Source organism: Phocoena phocoena, chromosome 8 (assembly GCF_963924675.1).
Source record: "Phocoena phocoena chromosome 8, mPhoPho1.1, whole genome shotgun sequence".
NCBI classification, from domain to species: domain Eukaryota; kingdom Metazoa; phylum Chordata; class Mammalia; order Artiodactyla; family Phocoenidae; genus Phocoena; species Phocoena phocoena.
Window position 1 is genome coordinate 104,152,002 of NC_089226.1, and position 18,462 is coordinate 104,170,463.

Sequence of the window (18,462 nt, forward strand, 5' to 3'; positions counted from 1 at the left end):
CAGAGCTTCTGATTCAGGAGATCTGGCGTTGGGCCTGGGAATTTGCATTTCTAAACTGTTCCCAGATGATACTAAAGCTACTGGTCTGGAGACCACATCTTGAGGGCCACTGTTGTCCAAAGATGAGAAGCAGTTAAATTAGTTAGAGAAGCTATGAGGACAGAGAAGACACAAAGTTTCAGGGGTGAGTGTGACCTGAGGTTAGCCCCTGGGTCTGTTTAGGCTCTCTCCCATGCTAAACTCAAATACAACTTCCCCTCAGAAACCCCAAGACCCACAAAGAACCAGAAGCCTCAGGCAAGGAGAGAGGAAAATGAAGATGGAGTGGGCTCTAGATCTAATGAGACAAATAGAGCTGACGGCTGGACACAGGCAGATTGCAGATGTGCGGAAGGACGACGATATGGCTGGAGATGCTGCTGGGAGGTGGAGTTGAACAAATGACAGCGGGATGAATAACAGATGAGAAGGAATGGGGACTTTGGCAAAGTAAAAATCTTATTTGACTCAAAGTATGAGTGGACCAGCAGAGAGGTAAAAGGAAAAAGAAATCACAAACAAACTCGGGGCTCCTAGGACAGCAGAAGGAAATGCACGCAGGGCAACCAGAGAACCGAGAGACAAAACCCCAACCATTTCCCTCAAGGCTGTGTTCCTGATAAAGCACCAGGAACTCTCCTCCAAGGAATTTAGGAACTGGGCTGAAGAGTTGGACTGTAATTTTGTTTGATCATCTCCTTTAGAATCCTCCACTCAGGGCAGAATTATTCAGATTAATTTCCACTCCCTTGCTACGCCCCTCCCCCAAGTCTGTAACCGATGGGTTACATCAGTTTCCCTAAGGGACAAATCTAAAAGCTATCCCTATTAGCTTTTTTCTCCCTAATCCCTTGCTCTTCTGAATATGCCAAGAGGTTGCCCAGCACCTCAAGCTAAGTCACACATTTGGAATTCACTCTGCCCCCTTCACCTTCAAGGGAAACAGGTTTGTAGACACCGTGCCGGTGCCTGAACCGACCAGCTCTCCAGCGCCGGAATTGTGGCTGCTCTCGGAGGGGAGGAGGGCAGCTGAGAAACAACCCACGGAGACAGCATGTAGCAGGTTAGGACAGGGGCAAGCCTGCAGATCAGACAAGCATGCAATGCCACGAGGTTAAAGGGGTAAAGTCGTTCTGAGCCACAGTGGGTGGTAAATGCCGATTGTGGTGCTGGAGTTGGAACCGCTCAGGAGGAGGCCTTGCCCGCTAGTTCTGTGCCCACGGACTCCAAGCCCTCTGCATATCTCGGCCACAGGGACACCTTACGCTGCCTCTTCCCCGCCACCCGCAGGGGCTTCATTCTCCCTTTTTCCTCTGCCGGTGTTCCGGTCACCACAGCCAACCGTGTCCCTCTCTCACACACACTGTGAGGGAGCATATCACACACACTGTGAGGGAGCATAAAAGGAGAGCATGCAGCTAGCTAGCTACCAAAGAGGCGAGGAGAAGCCCACCGGCTCCAGAGGGAGCCCCCAGCCAGCTCCCGAGAGGGAGTCGGGCGCTCACAGCAGCGGGGCAGAGACAGCCGAGCGTGTCCGCAGCACTTGGACCCGCGCCGGCCGGCCCGCCTCCGCGATGCGAACAGCTGGCGCTGTCAGACACGCTCAGAGCCCAGCGACCCGATCTCTTAACGCGTTTGTCAGCCCCAACTCTTCCAGACTCTTCTCTGGTCTCCGGAAAGGCCCGCGTCCCGCAAGCCTCGATCCCCGCTGCTCGCACACGGGTACCTGGGTGGCTGGCACTTGACTCTCCATCCTGTCCCCGGGACCCAGCGGGAGCGAGCGCCAGGAGCCGCATCTTCCCACCCTTGCTCCCCTGGCCGGCCCCGACCCCGACCCCGACCCCGACCCCGACCCCGCCGACCGCACGCGGCCGCACAAAGCGCACAGCCCCGCCGGCCGGGACAAAGCGGGCCCGGGCACCGGCACCTACCTCGGTGCGGAGCGCCGGCCGGACAGCCGGGAGCGCGGCGGGCGGGGGCGCACCGGTCGTTGCCGCGCCCGCAGCCCAGCCGCGAGGGGCGGTTGCGGGCGGCGGCGGGGCGCACGGCAGGCTGCAGGCGGGCGCTGTCACGGGGCGCGAGCGGCGCGGGGAGCGCGCGGGGCCGGCGGTGGCGGGGCGCGGGCGCGAGCGGCGGGACTGCGGCGCCGCGGAAGGAGGACAATAGCCTCCCCCTGCCGCAGGCCGCCGGCTCCCGCGGGAGGCTCGGGACCATCTGGAGCCGGCAGCCCCGCGGGACTCGGGGCGGGGCCCGAGTCACCCCCTCCCCGCCCGGCGCCATGGCAACCGCGGCCCCTCTTGGGTCTCCGCTCAGCTCCCCGGCCCGGGGTCGCTGACCTTCCCCGAGGCTAACGCAGCGTCGGCTCCTCTGCCGGCTCCCGACCTCCCCCGCAACCCACCCCCGCCTACACTGTGAGTGCCCCCAGAGCCCCGCCTTCCGGTCCTCGCCGGCCCTGGTCACCCTCGGGCCGTTCGGGTACCCCCCCCACAGCTTGGGGGCTCTGTCTCCGCAGTTTGAGTAGCCCACCTTTGTCCCTACTACGCTTTTCGCCCCAAATCTGTATCCCCGGGACACGCAATGCCTCCTTTAATGGCACTCACCGTCCAGAAGATTTCCCAATATTCAGCCTCTGTTTCCCGTTTCAGTTTTTCCTCTTTGGGCACCTCCAGTCAATCCATCTCCCTTTAAGCATTTCTTTCATCCAGCCCTTCTCTCTCTGGTCCTCCTTCGGTCAGGTAGGCCGGCTGTCTTTCCCAAAGCATCTCCATGGTACGAGTGGAGATTCGTCTCCTCGCAGATCAGATTCTCAGAACAGTCATCACTGCAGCTTCTCTCAGCTCCTTCTCAGCTCCTCTCATTTATCAACCAGAATTCCGGCCTACTCACTGTCTTAAAAGGGAATGGGGGTGGGGACGGACATAGCTCAGCCTGTCACAGCTGGGTTTCTCCTTGGTTTAGTAGCATCGGAGTGGTCTAATGTCTAGTGGTCTAAGGTCATCGAATAGTGAATTGCTGTCTCCTTGAGAGAGGAAAGAATTATGCCCAAATCATAAAGTTATAGAGTGCCAGGTAGGTGCTAAAAGTGTGTTATTTCATGTGACCCCCCTCCCCAACTCCAGCTCTAAGAGATAGGTACAGTTCTTTCAGACCTGGAGACTAAGCTAAGAGATGAACTAGTAATAATAGACTGAGCTTCGTACAGAGCAGTCTGAATTGAACCATTAGATTTTACTGCCCCTGAAGATGTGGGCCTGTTTCTACCTGAGAAATGCTTGAAATGGCCAAGTAAGGGCAATGTGAAGAATGGGCTTTGCCTGAATTATTGGTTTAAGGTTTTGTTTATTTATGAGTAATGGCATTTTAGGATTTGGCTCCTTTCTGAAAAGGTATACATAATGAAACAAATATGTAAGTATTTGAAGTACTTTCCAGATATGATTTTGGTAAGGTGAAATCGTTTGTGTTAAACCCGCTTGAAAACATTTTCAAGGTAAAAAAAAAAAAAAAAAAGCCTGCTACCAATCCAAACTAGTTGTGTCATCTCACCTACCTGGCCTCAGTTCTCCTAGTCTATAAAATGGGTTGGGAGAGGGGTTGTTGTGTTAGTTGCACTAAAAGAAGAACTTGAAGTTCTCTCCCAGCTCTGATAGTCAGATTCCACCATTAAACTGGAACCAGGATTCTACCAACGAACTGGAACTTGGCCTTCCGGAGTGCACTTCACTGTTAGCTGTTAATTCAGTCTACTTATTTTTTAACAGTCACTCCTCAGGCAACAAAATCAAAGAAGTGAGGGCATAAGCTGCAGCTGTTCCCAAAGGTAGTAGTGAGTGCATTCAGGAGGAAGGGAGCACCGAGGTGTGCTTTTGGTCATCAGGGAGACTTGGTCAGGGATGTTAAAGCTGATGGGATGAGAATCAGCCAACCTGCTGCTGCTGTACTGGTTATGGGAACCGAGGGTCTCCATGATAGCCTATTAGATTGTGACCCAACTAGAAGACAAGGATGTTAGATCTTATGATAAACATGACAATAATATCTTGTATATAGTGATTTCCCCTTTTCAACATCACGTAACCCTTTTAAAAGCCTCATAAAGTAAACGTTCTCATTCTCATTTTATTGATGAGCTGAGGCTCAGACACCTAAGCAAATGCCCAAGCACATAGAGTTAGTTCGTAATAGAGACACCAGGTCTTCTGAGTCCTCATATGTTCTTTCCCCTCTGCTAGAGAGGGAGTATAGAAGAGTGGTTAAAAGCGTCAATTTTGGGGAGGCATGGATTGGGAGTTTAGGATTAGCAGATGCAAAACATTATATATAGAATGGATAAACAACAAGTTACTACTGTAGAGCATAAGGAACTGTATTCAGTATCCTGTAATAAACCATAATGAAAAGGAATATGAGAAGGAATATATATATGTACAACAATCACTTTGCTGTACAGCAGAAATTAACACAACGTTGAAAATCAACTATACTTCAATAAAATAAAAGGAAATTTTAAAGTATCAATTTTGGAGTCAGACTCCTGGGTTTATTTATTTATTTATTAAAAAAATTTTTTTTATGGCTGCATTGGGTCTTAGTTGTGTCACTCGGGATCCTCACTGAGGCATGAGGGATCTTTTGTTGTGGCGCGCAGGCTTCTCTCTAGTTGTAGCGTGCGGGTTCTCTCTCTAGTTCTGGCACGCGAGCTTTGTGGTTTGCTGCACATGGGCTTTCTCGTTGAGGCGACTAGGTTCAGTAGTCGTGGCGCCCGGCATTAGTGGCCCCGTAGCATGTGGGATCTTACTTCCCCGACCAGGGATCAAACCCGTGTTCCCTGCTTTGGAAGGCGGATTCTTTACCACTGGACCACCAGGGAAGTCCTGGTGTCCTGGGTTTAAAACCTAGTTTTGCCACCTCCACCTGTTAACCTTGGGCAAGTTACTTAACCTCCCTGGAATTCAGCTTCCACATCGTAATGTGGGGATCAAATGAGTTATTGCAGATAAATTACCAGAACAGTGCCCCATACGTGGTAAGCACTCAACTAGTGCCAGCTATTATTTTACCATATTATCATTTTACCATACTGTTTCCCAGTTTGGGGAGGAAGCATGTTCAATAAAGAGAACACTGAGATCGCTTGTCTCAGCTCTGTAACTGAGTTGCTTTGGAAACTTGTTATTTTGCTCTGTAGTGCGTCAGTACAGTCAATGATGAAGAAAATATCTGCTTTCTTTTTACATGAGTGGCAAAAGTGAATGGAGTGATGTCCACCAAATATGCTGAGCTTCTTGGATAAATCCAGGTTTGCTGCTTACATTGCCAAGATTCATGGAAAGGTCTTGGTAGGACTTCCTGCCACCAAACCTACAGGCACAGCTGAATTCTCAGCTTTCGTTCCTATACCATGGAAGAGGTGTCCCTCCTTCTGTCTGAGACTGATTCTTCCTGCTCCTGCCCTAAGTCCCATCCCCTCGCACAGCCCCATGGCTCTCATCCCTTCTGGTGAGTTCCCTCTCCTCTGGCTCCTTCCCATCAGCATTTAAACATGCTCAAGTGTCTGCCAGCTTAAGAATGTAGTGAGAAAACCGGATCCTTCTCCATGTCTTGCCCTTAATCTTTATGATGATAGTCTTCTAGAGTCATTTGAACTCATTGGCTCCGCTTCTTTGCCTCCTTTTCCATCAAACATTCATCCAAAACCTACCTGCTTTATATGCCAGACACTGTGCTGGGATCTGGGGATCTAATAATGAGTAAAATGGACACTGTCTCTGTCCTCTTGGAGCTTACAGGCTGGTAGCGCTGATGGATATTAATAAAATAATCCCTCGGGTATATAATCACAAAGTACTGTAGAATGAATGAAAAGTTCAGGATGCTATGTGAGAATTCAACAGAGTCATAACCTGGTTAGGGAGTTTGCGGTGTGGTGGGCAGGTGGGAGCACGAGGGAGGCGTCCCGCAGATAATTTGAGCTGAGATCTGAAATATGAGAAGCATTAACCAGGCAGGGAACGGGGAATAATATTAGCAGTTGCTAACATTAATTGGAGACTATATTTTTATACTTTATTTATGTATGTATTTATTTATTTGGCTGTGCCTCACGGCTTGCTTGCGGGATTTTTGTTCCTTGACCAGGGATGGGACCCAGGCCTCAGCAGGGAAAGCACTGAGTCCTAACCACTGGACTGCTGGGGAATTCCCTGTTTCTATACTTTACACAGAACATTTCATTTCCTTCTTGTAACAACTCTTAAGAGGTTTTAACTCCAGTCTACAGAAGAGGAAACGGAGGCATTGAGACATTAAGTGACATGCCCAAGGTCACTGAACCTGGAAGGGGTAGAACTAGGATTTTACCTCAGACAGTCTGACATTTGAACCATGTTCTTGGCTACAGGGACACTGAGTGTGTGATACTGCAGGAGGCATGGTGTGAGAAACAGAGAGAGGGACAGTGAGCGGGAAGACAGAGGAATTGTGTGGTGCATTCTGGCTAGGAAGACAGGCAAGAGCTAGATCCTGCAGGGCTTACTAGGCCATTTAAAGAATTTAGTTTCTACCTTTAGAGTCCTGGCAGCTATTGAATGATTTGAAACAAGGAAGTGAAGTGATCAACTTTGTAGTTTTAAAAGATTACTCCAGCTGCTGTGTGGGGAACAGGATAGAGGGGTATGTAATTTGACGTGAGAAACCAGTTAGAAGGCTACCACCGTGGTTCAGGTGAGAGAGAAGATGGTAGCTTGAACTTGGATGCTGGCAGTGGAGATGGAGGAACACATAGGTAGAAAGGATTGACAAGATGTGGTGATGGGTTAGATATAGGGGTGGTCGTGAGGAAAAAGGGTTTTTCATGGATGGACTGTGCCACTGGAGGAAGGGAGGTACCATTTGCCAAGATGAGGTTTGGGTGGAGAGAGTGTTGGTCTTGGAGATATTGAGTCATCCGTTGTATCTGGGTGTGGAGCTCAAAGAGGAGGTCTAGGGAATTTCCTTGCAGTCCAGTGGTTAAGGCTCTGAGCTTCCACTGCAGCAGGCACGGGTTTGATCCCTGGTTGGGGAACTAAGATCCCGCATGTTGCTGGCGTGGCCAAAGAAAAAAAAAAAGAGGAGGTCTGGACTAAGATATGCATTTGGAAGATATCAGTGTAGAGACAGACGGTAAGCGAAGGCGATAGATAGGCTTTGATGCAATTGATTTAATCCAATGCAATATAACTTCTAGTCCTCTAAAGTTGCTTTCATCCAGGTCGTCAATAATCCTATTGCTAAATACCAGTGTCAACTTCCAGTTACTATCTTACCATTTCTCTTGGCAGCAATGGACTCTAATTGTGCCTGCTTCTTGAAATGTTCTTCCTTTGGTTTAGGGTTGCCACACTCTCCTGGTTTTCCTTCAGCCCCTGTGGTCCCTCCTTTGTTTCTTTTGTGAATTCCTTTTCTGCTTGTCAAGTAATTTTGTTGTTATTGTTGGTGATGGTGTTTTGTTCTAGGCCCTTTTCTCCTTCTATGCATTGTTCCTGGGTCATTTTATCTACCACTCTGCAGCTTGAGTGCTCTTTTTTTTTTTTTTTTTTTTGAGTGCTCTTTTTAACACAACAATCTGACAGATCACTTCTTTGCTGAAAACCCTTCAGTAGCTCCCCAACACCTTTGGGATAAAGTCTAAAGTTCTTGCTGTCGCTTCCTTCACACAAAGCCTTCCCTGGGCTCCAAGTCTGGGGCAGGGGCCTTCTGGTACCACTCCATACTGGACCGTTACTGCCCATTGGTCATGTTTCCTCTTAGAGGATGAGCTCCATGAGGGAAGAGAGAATATCCCTTTCACAGTTGTATCCTCTGCAGAGCAGACATGTAGATACCTGTGCAACAAATCAGTGAATAACGGAAAAGACCTTGGGGGAGAAGGTGATTCCTTGTTGTAAACAGAAGCAACTGGATGTTTTCATACCAAACAATGTGTTTTCCATTTCTTTTACCCCTAATCTATCCCCCCATCACTTAAGCAGCGGCAAGCGCTTTCTAGATGTACTGCCCTCTGCATAGAAATGATACAGAAGATCAAAGTCTTGGTTTTTGAACTCTTAACTAGACCTTTTAAAATCTATTGCAGAGAAGATGTTCTTGAAAGCTTCAGTCTTTTTAATTGTAAGAGCCAGGTTCTTGAGAGGGATTTTTTTTTTTTTTTAAATCCAAGAGACATCTCAAGAGCCAGAACCTGATGAACCTAAAGTTCAGTTTATGCCATCAACTGTCGAATTGGAAAGAACATGTGAGTTTTCCCTTCACACAGAAAATATAATCCTTTTTGAGCTTGGAGCAAAACTGAAAAAGATTGGGAAAGGAGAACAAGAGAGTTGTTCTTGTTGTACAAGAACAACTAGGCGCAACAGTGGGGTTTTGTTTTCTGTTCCCCCCCACCAAACAAGAGTAGACAGAGGGGGTTCATGCTCCACTTCATTCCTGGAACTCTGAGGAGACACAGCCTTTCAAAGTACCCTGTGTCCACAAGGGCAACTGCCACAGAATAGAAGTAGCACCGTCACCTGTGTAGGCAAAGTAGGTCTGAGATGTATTCCATCTCCTCACCACCCCCAGGCTTCTCACCCCCTAAGCCCAAGTCTTGGCTTGTCGACCTTTGGAGGAAATCGGAAAAATTCCTTGGTGCCCAGCCCCTGAGAGGAGAGTGAGAGTGAGCTGAGAACTGGGTGCCTGCAGGGACTGCTGCGGGGTAGGAGGTGAGCACCCCACAGTAGAGGCTGAGGGGGTACGTGGCCCAAGCCAGGGACCCGATAGAGGCTCAGATATACCAGGAAGAGCTGAAGTGGGAGCCACCACTGAGCTCCCCACGAAGCAATCACTGCTCTTTGTCTATACCAAGACCACAGCTTCCACTCACCAGAGAACATCATCTCTGCATCAGGTGCGGTGCCCATGGGCCAAGACCAAGTGAAGGCTAGAGTTTATCAGTTAGGCAAGAGAGCACTTGACTGTAAAGCCTGTTCCCTGGCATCGGAATAATACATAAACCACAAAGTAGAACATTGTGAGAAGGGGATTGGGAGGAGAATCCTAAGAGACTGACTTTAAAACTTGAGATGATTGAGTTGTCTGGAATCGGCATGGTTTACTATTTTTCTGCCATTAGTAGAAATGGAGGCTGAAGAGCTAGGTCGAGAAAGAAAGAAAATTACTTATTTCCTCACCTAAGTCTATGACCTGAGGTTGTAAACAAGCGTGCTGTACAAGTAAAGGTGAGAAAGGTGGGCTTGCGAGGGGAGCTCCAGGGCTTACAAGGACTGACCTGATTTCCCAAGATGACTGTGGACCAGGAGGCCTGTGTAACACCAATTCAGACATGATTTGCAAAGAATGATCATGTATTTGAAAGCAAAAGTCTGAGGATAAGCCAAGATAAAGTCTCAAGTCAAATAGGGAGTTCTGACGGTGGTCTGCGGAGGAGGGGTGTGGAGGACGGAAGAGCCCTACCCGGAGCGCCCTTCTATAGTGTGGAAAAGCCTGGGGTTCTAGGAGCCTCACAGGATGCGTTCTGAGCTGAGCAATGTTGTGAGTGCATGCTGTTGTTGACTAAATTGGAGAAACTGGAACTGATTTGAGAACATAGAAGTATTACAACCATTTATCTTTGTCCAGTGTGGATTTAAAACAGTACTTATTTATGGACCATCCCTCCCAAACTATTTTTAACTTGAAAACCTAAGCACCATTAAAAACTGGACCTAAAAACCCATCTGAGGTCTTCCCTGGTGGCGCAGTGGTTGAGAGTCCTCCTGCCGATGCAGGGGACATGGGTTCGTGCCCCAGTCTGGGAAGATCCCACATGCCGCGGAGCGGCTGGGCCCGTGAGCCATGGCCACTGAGCCTGCGCGTCCAGAGCCTGTGCTCCGCAACGGGAGAGGCCACAACAGTGAGAGGCCCGCGTACCGCAAAACAAAAAAACAAAAAAAACCCCCACACATTTGAATGATTCCAACTCACCTAGGAACAGGCTGGGCTCAACCATGATTCTCAATACTTTTGATTTTACCTGTCAATAATGAACTACTTTTTTCTTCTAAGAAGCTTATGCCACAAAGCCCTGGGAGTACACAGACTCCCATGAAAAAGTGTCTGATGATACCCATATATCTGAAATAGAATTGGGCAGTATCTGCTTAGTGCTAATAACTGAAGGGATGTCTTTGGGGTTCCTTGATCAAATTGCACTGGAAAATGTGAGTTGTGCTGGGAAACTTACAGTGCCAGAACCCAAAAAGAGTAGATTCTGTGTCCATCTTTGAAGCTATAGAAATCTCAGGTCAGTTTTCTGTATCGTAGCCTGATTTACTTGTGCTGTGGCACATAGCTAGGAGTTAGTCATTTCAACTATTATTGGCATTTGAAACTTCCCGGTGGCAAAGACACAAGGTTCTAGAGTCTTGTGACCTTGTTGAAATTCTGGGCCATCACTTTCTTTTTTTTGGGTTTTTTTTTTGGCAGTACGTGGGCCTCTCACTGTTGTGGCCTCTCCTGTTGCGGAGCACAGGCTCTGGACGCGCAGGCTCAGCGGCCATAGCTCACCGGCCCAGCCGCTCCGCGGCATGTGGGATCTTCCCGGACTGGGGCACAAACCCGTGTCCCCTGCATTGGTAGGCGGACTCTCAACCACTGCGCCACCAGGGAAGCCCTGGGCCATCACTTTCTAACTGTGTGATCTTGGACAAGTTATTTAACTTCTCTAAGCCTCAGATTCCCCTGGAAATAGAGGATCATTCTAAGGGAAGTTGTGGTGAGAAATTAAATAATGCATGTCAGGTGCGTGACACCTGGTGCCAGATAAGGGCTCAAATGTTAGCTATTGCTATTATCATTATTTTACTTATTTTGTATGTAGGCAAATCTCCCCTCAAGTAAAACATCAAGTATGAAGATCTAGACTTGCAAAAAAGGTTAAATGCAGGGACGGGGTGGTTATTTGCATTACAAAAGGAATTTTTAGTTAATGAAAGAACTGATAACAGGGTTCCTTTCAGACAGTTTCCCAGTATGTTTAAAATGATTTGATTCACACAAAACTGGGTTTACACGTTTCAGGAACATAGCTAGTGTATAAAGCAAAGGACATCTGTAATACAATCATTCAGGCCAGGTCTGAACCACTGTGACAAGTTAACAATAAGAATTCTGGGTATTCCCCTCTACCCTTTATAAAAGGATTAGATGAATTCTCTGTGGTTTCAAAGGGCAGAGCTGGGACCAATGGGTGGAAGATACAGCAGGGGAGATTTCAGTTCAATATAATGGAAAACTCTACCAAACCACTGCTGTCCAAAACTGGAATGGATTGCCTCTGAGGTGGCATCTTTCCCAACAATTCAAGTAAATTCATCAATTCAAGTAAATTCAACAATTCAAGTAAAAGCTAGGTATCAACTTGTCAGGACAGTTGGAATGACTCTTGCATGAAATCAGGGAGGTATTTCCCAATCCTAAATACACAAAATATGCAAACTAGATCAATTCTCTGCCTTGGTTACCAGGAATAGGTTGAGGAAGGAGGTGGAGAGAGGCTATTCAGGAGGAGGGGTGGAGATAAAGGAAATGAATTGGAAAAAATATTGCTCCTCTGGTTGGGAAGTACTCGATTAAAAGAATTCTAAGATTTCTTCTAATTTAAAGATTCTAAAACTCTCCAATTGTTTCACAGATGTTATTTTAACCATATCCCTGGGAGAATTTTCCTATTTTAGTTGTGGAAAACTAGAACATAACACCTAAAGTGACTAGTAAAATGGGAAAAGAATCCTGACATCCTGACCCTTTTAGACTTTTGATCCCACAGCCTTTTCTCAGCTGGTGAGAATGAAAGTTGGGGACACAGAAGATAGAAGCGGCCTTAAAGCCAGAATGGGTGAAAATCAAGTCAACTTTGGAGGCCAGTGAAAGATAAGCTCAACCGAGTTTCCATACTACTAGCTTTAAAGACTTCGTACACCAGCATTCTTGGAAAAATACTGCAGAGTACTGTAATCACACAACAAGTGAACCAAGACTGAACATGTGGATCCAGTGTCCTCTTTAATGGAGCACCTAGAAGAAGATTCTTTGTCCCAGTTAGCCTACTTGTCTTTCAAGTAAAGTTGATCATCTGGCCTTTGAATCAACTGGTTTCCTTGGCCATATGTGACCAGATCACACTGCTGTTTCCATTCCTGAGTCTTCTATGCTACAAAGAATACTTCCCTTCCGGTGGACACCAGCTGGCAGGACAAAGCCAGCTCTGCCTAGAGAGAAAGTAAAAAGCCAATTATGGAGAGCAGAACCACTTTGTGATATACATTTTATGGGTTATCTAGAAAGAGGAGAAACCAGACACTAACAGGAAAGGAATGCTATCCTGGGCTGGCCCCAGAACCTGCTACTAGTAGATGAGAAATCAGAGATTCTGTACAAAGGCTGATCATCAGCCAGGAAAAACAGGAAGCTACCCAGTATCATAGTCAGTCATTCTAAGAAGGAGAGGAAGAAAACATAGGGAATGGGGGTGAAGAAGAAATACTCTAGTTATACAAACAGTGATATCGTCTTGGGGGGAGAATCTTTCCTTTGCTGTAGTGCAAGAATTGGCACAAAAGTCAGCACCACTGTAGCCTCTAGTGCCCCTCATAATCTAATATTCTTCTGCGAGAATATCCCTTTCTGACCCCTGATAGGGAAGCAGAGGGAGGTGAGTCATGAAGCTGCCCCAGATTCTGTGCTCCAGGTGGAGAAGGCCTCAAGAAGGTGAAGGGATGAGCTAATCTGAGCTTCCTGGCCCCATTTCCAGGGATGTGATTAGTGGAGAGGCACCTGGGACCTGCTCCATTTCAGGAAACCCGGTTATGGGAACTGGTGGGGCACAGCCTTGGCTCAGGACCCGAGAGAGGCAGTTAACCCTTTCCTATTGCCTATATGAGAAGCAGGCTCTCAACAGATTCCCAGGGGGAAAGAAACTACTCAAGTGGACTTAATTTTGCAACAGCCTGATAAGGGGGACCTCAGGGATATTTTCCACGAAAGTGCCTAGGGTCATCTCTTCAGGGCCTTTGAATGCTGTAGGGGAGCCTGAGAACAAGGTAGCTCCTAAGAAGTATCCAGGAATGATATACACAGAGAGGGCACATTCAAAAGGAAAAGACAGCTCAACAGTTCCTAAAATGTCACTGTTCACCTGGTAGCATTCCCTAGGATGTTCTGGCTCCGCTCAAACCCTTGGGTTTGGGTCAGAATCAATCTGGGGCTCTTTTGCCCAGACAGGGCATTTCTTCTCAGAATAAACAGCATGTCCCAAAGTGGGCATGCAACAGTAATCCAAATCCTGAGGTAGGTGGAGGAATGCAAACAGAGTCAATATGCCACTAAGTCTAAGGACAGGGGAGAACTGGCCCTCTGAAGACATTAGTAATATGACCCTGAACTCCAGGGCTGAAGATGTCCAAAGCAGCATCCAAAGGCTCCTTGGTTGACCTGGTTGACTAAGGTGACCTTAACCTCACACAGGTCATTTCATGTCTCTGGGCCTCAAATTTTTTCATCTATTGGGGATCACTGATAACCTCTACTACAATCCCTTCTGGATCTAACATTCTACTGCTCTGAGGCTGGGGTCTAAGTAAAAACAGTTTTAATAATGTGGAGTCAGTCCAATAGTATGTTAATTACTAGACCTCAAACAGGATGGGGGCACACACCGACGGGTGAAAGAAGGGTGGGAACTGTGGCTTATTCAAGCCTTAGTTTGTAGGGAGATGAGGGCACCTGAGTTCACTGTCTTAGCTTTTGCACGGAGGGGTTGGCTTCTCATGGTAATGCTAATGTCCCTGTACTACAGAACTCTGAGACAAGCAGTTAGGCAGTCACATCCACGTGGGAGAAGGCAAGAGTGGTTAAGAGATTTTTATTTCAGATTCTGGCTCTGCCATTTACAAACTCAGTGTCATACAACCTCTTCTTGGAAGCTCATTCTCATCATTAATAAAACAATGATAATAACACTTCCCTTAACGAGATTGGGAGGATTACTTAAGATACAGGAAAGGTGAGGACCACTTAGCACAGAGGAGGTGCTCACCACATGGCAAGCCTGCATCAAACTTTGCTGACTACAATGGCTTATGTGGTGGCAATCCTGATGGCAGGCCCTCGGATCACAGGCTCCCTTCCTCACTTCTGCCGACATCTGGCTGTATCCCTGGCCACCTCTGTTAGGCCTCCCCTGCCTCTAGGATGGTATTGGGTATTCCACTGCATGTTCATCCCTGATGCTCACTCCAAGGCCAAGGGCTGGAAGCAGGACGACCAACTCACTTGAAGTACTTCTACAGTGGCAGCTGTTCCTCCACCCTTCCTTCCCAGTGTCATTCTCAAGGTGGGGCATTTTCTGCTGAGCCAACACTCTCCATGGGAAATATTTTAAAGAGCCATCTTCAGCATCTTGGTTTCTCACCCATCAAATAGTGAAGATAACAATTATCTCACAAGATACTTGTGAGGGTAAAAAAAATTGATATAAAGAGCCAGTGGTACCCTACAACAGGTAGTCATTCAATCGTAGCTCCCTTCCCCTTGGCAACTCCCCTTCCTAAAGGGTACACCCGAGAGAGAAGAGAGTGAAAGGGAGAGGAAGGCTCCAACGATTCCCCAAAAGTCAGTTCTCATATCAAGTCCGAGATGGTTTTATGATGAATTTTCCATAAATAAAAGCCACCTTTCTGCAATAGATCTACCTATTGAGCAACAGAGATGGGGAGGGTGGTCAACAGTGCTGAGCAAAGATGGACAAGGCTCTGTGATTCAGGTCTCAATAGTCATGTCCTCTGGAGTAGCACCAAGGTTATGTACTGGACAGGCACTCTGCCAGCTCCCCTGCCTGTTCTGCCCAGTCCTGGCTTTCTGGAGCTGGGGTGGAAGAATTTTCCTTGAAGGAAAGCAGCCAAAACCCTGCACCACCAAGGCAAAGTCCTTGGGCAAGGCTTTGCCAGGCAGGACTCTCTCTCACCAGTTTTCTTTTGGATGCCTGAGGAACCAACTGCCAAATCATCAGTTTGGGCTCAAGCCCCTCTTACCATGCTCCTCCATGAAAAGCCCTTAGTTCAGCAGCTGCATTCTGGAGGACTACCTTCCCGATCAGTTGGGAATGCTCTTGGAAATCCCCGGAGCTTCTGTCAGCTGGAGCCTAAGGAATCCAGGTCCTGTCGTTGGCATATTTAGTGCACAAGCTTGGGGGGCTTGTGCTCTTCCAGATCCTGCCTAGGGGCTGGCTGGGCACCCTGGGATTAAGCTGGGGGTCTGCTTGGGACAGGTTGCCAGATAAAATGCAAGACGCCCAGTCTTGAATTTCAGAAGAACGAATTTTTTTTAGTATACATATGTCCCAAATATTGCATGGGATACACATATGACTAAAAAATTGTTTTCTTTTAATTATTATTTTTTAAAATCTGAAATTCAAATTTAACTCTTTTTTAACTTGCCAAGGGTGGGAAACCAGAGGTTGGCCTGGGGCACTTGGGGCAGTCCCCCCTGGAGGTGAGACTGTTTGGAGGTCAAGCACCGGTTTGGGGATCTCGCTTCCGGCACCGGCAGCCCTTCTCCCGGCGGAGGCAAAGAGCTGAGGGCTGCACCTCGCGCTGGGACCGTGGAAAAGTTCTTTCGGGAGGAAGGGAGGAGTGGTGGCCTGTCCTCATTCTTGCTCGCCTGCAGCCTCGGTTGACACCCGCGGGCTCTCCCCAACCCCGCAGCCTGCCCAGCGGCCGGCCCACGGACCCCCGCTACCGCGGGAACCCTCCGCACCACTCCTAGCAGGTCCTGGCGGCTCGCCGCAGGGGAGAGGGGCGGGGCGGAGCGGCGCTGAGTGCGCAGGCGCCGCGAACCGGTGGGCGGGGCTCGCGCGCGCGCGCGCGCGCGGGCGGGAAGGGTCGCCGTCGCGCGGCCAGGCGTGGGCGTGGGCGTGGGCGCGGGCGGAGGTCGAATCCCTGGCGGGCGCCCAGCGATTGGGCGTCGCTACTGCTCGCCGAGCGGAATGGAGGGGACGGCCGTGGCTGTCTGCGAGGTGATGCCGGGAAGGGAGTGAAAGCGGAGGAGGACACTCTGAGGAGACGGGCCTTGTGAGGAGGCCGCGAAGTTTGGGCAGAGGGGTCTGGCTTTGCCTGAGGGGGAGAAGGAAGGTTCGGGAATGATAGGATTCGGTGAAAGTCAGCGTGTCCCTCCCGGGGTTGTGAGGAGCAGAGGAGAAGTGGGGCGTGGGAGCATCTGGGCAGTAAAGCCCGCGGGGTGCTCAGTGAGGAGAATTTGGTCAGTGGGTGGCATGGCCGGCCTCTGAGCGCTGGTGTCGCCCCCACCTGACAGCTGAGAAAACCGAGGCTCAGGCAGCTCAAGTGTTTGCCAAACCTCAGCGGACGCCCAGGTTCAAGCCCGGATGCCAGCCCAGGAGGACCCGCCCGTGCCGGGGAGGGCGAGCAGAAAGCAGGGGTGGGCGACCTGGGGGGAAGTCGGGGCCATCCGGTGCAAAGTGGGAGCGAGGGAAAGCCGTATCTGGCACGCGGGTCAACCGAGGTGTGGAGGGGGTTCCTGGGTCAGGTCCCCGAGCAGCTGCCTGATGAGAGGCTGAGGTTCGGAGGCTTCACTCACCCAGCTCGGACCACACCACGCGCCAGAGATGCTCTGGGGGGTGGGACTGAACACCTGGCCCCGACTTGCCACCTTTGTTCATTCATGACAGCGTTTTTACAGCCTTACATGATTGAATTCTTAACTACTGGCCTCGTATTAGACAGATTAACTACTAGTACGTAACTACTAGACAGGTGAAATAGGACCAGAGGCCACAAGGGGTTGACCTGAAGGCACCTCGAGTTCTCCCAGGCTTCCTGCCTTCTTTGTTATCAGAGAGAGTTGGAGGTTTAGATTTTACAGATGACAGAACCTAGCATAGAACCCAGAGCTTCTGACTCACAGGCTGATGTTCTTTTCCCAACTGCTCTCTCATTATGGATAAAGAAACTCTGGGAAAATCTGAACAGAGGGAGCACAGTAAGTCAGAGGATGTGTGAAGGAAAGTGTTAGACTGTAGAAATGCCTGGTACACAAACTGGTACACATTGGGATCTTAGTTCCCAAGTTCTCATGCTGGGATCTCCCTGCCTTTAAAAAGAAAGGGGGGGGGGCGTGTAATAATTTTCGCTATGGTACCTCAGTGTGGAAGTGAGAGTCTACTTTCATAAATAGTAATGGAAATTAAATACAATATATTTTATTTTAAAATGGTCTCCTCAAGATTGAATGTTTTACCAAGATATCGTGGAGACCTGTTAAACTTAAAATATTGTGTGCAGATGAATTTGTTAGAAATAATAGCTAATATTTATTAAGCATTTACTATATACCAGGCACTGTGTTAAACATTTTGCACATATTGTTTACGTTCAGCAGCTGCTGTATGTGGTAGATTTGTCCTCATTTTTATAAATGAGGAAGCTGAGGTACAGAGAAGTTAAGTAATTTGTGCAAGGTCACATGCTAGTGTTTGGCTCATCAGGGATTCAAACCCAGGCATCTGCTTCTGGAGCCAATGTTCGCAACTAGTATTCTGACCCTCAGAAGTGTTGATTTAATGAAAGGTAAAGGTGATTCACAAGCAGATGCCATTCTTATTCATAATCTTCATGTTGGCTTTTATTTAGGGAGAAGAAAAAAATAAAACAGGAAAAACAAACTCCCACTTAATTTTTTCAAATTATTATTTCCAGATGAACTTATCCTTTGAATAAAACAATTTTTTGTCTCCATTTCCTGTCTTGGACATTGTGTTGAATTTCGCTGTCTCCTTTTTTATGTCACTCACCTAGCTGTTTCTTCTGTTTAGACACAATGCTTTGTTCTTAACAATTGTAAATCTGACATTTTGCAAGCAAGAATATTAGTTTTTGGAAATGAGAATTATTAATTTAGCTGTGTCATACAAGTTTATTATTACCATGATTTTTTAAAGAAGGTTGTGTTTTCTTTGAATTGTGCCCTTTTCAGATACTGAAATATTTAATTATTCACTGGAGGTGTGAAACAGCAAGAATATCAAAGGGAGCATTGCTAGAAGGAGAGCTAATGATTTCCATAGAAGCATTAAATTCTAAGCACCAGGCAAATACTCTTCATTGTGTAACAACTAGTAAGTGGAGGAAGAAAAAATATTGATTTCTGTCTTTGTTTTGTCATGATTTATGTTATAGTTTATTTAAAAATTTCAATTAGTCATAATTTTTTATTATGTTATTACTCCAGAGTTGTTCCAGAATTAAACTTAAGTGATTATGAAATAAGTATCTGGTGATAGATTTACAAATCTGTCATACAGGAAAGGTGAGTAGGATGACTTATCAAAGGATT

At 47.8% G+C, this 18,462-nt stretch overlaps 1 protein-coding gene across 1 annotated transcript in view; it reads left to right on the forward strand.

Moving 5' to 3' along the window:
• Positions 1–882: 882 nt before the first annotated feature.
• The window catches only part of TOP6BL (TOP6B like initiator of meiotic double strand breaks), a 106,425-nt gene continuing 88,845 nt past the window's right edge, over positions 883–18,462 (forward strand). The window contains exon 1 of the mRNA XM_065882723.1: positions 883–1,102. The gene's annotated coding sequence lies outside the window, so the exon portion shown is untranslated. The remainder of the gene's footprint in view (positions 1,103–18,462) is intronic.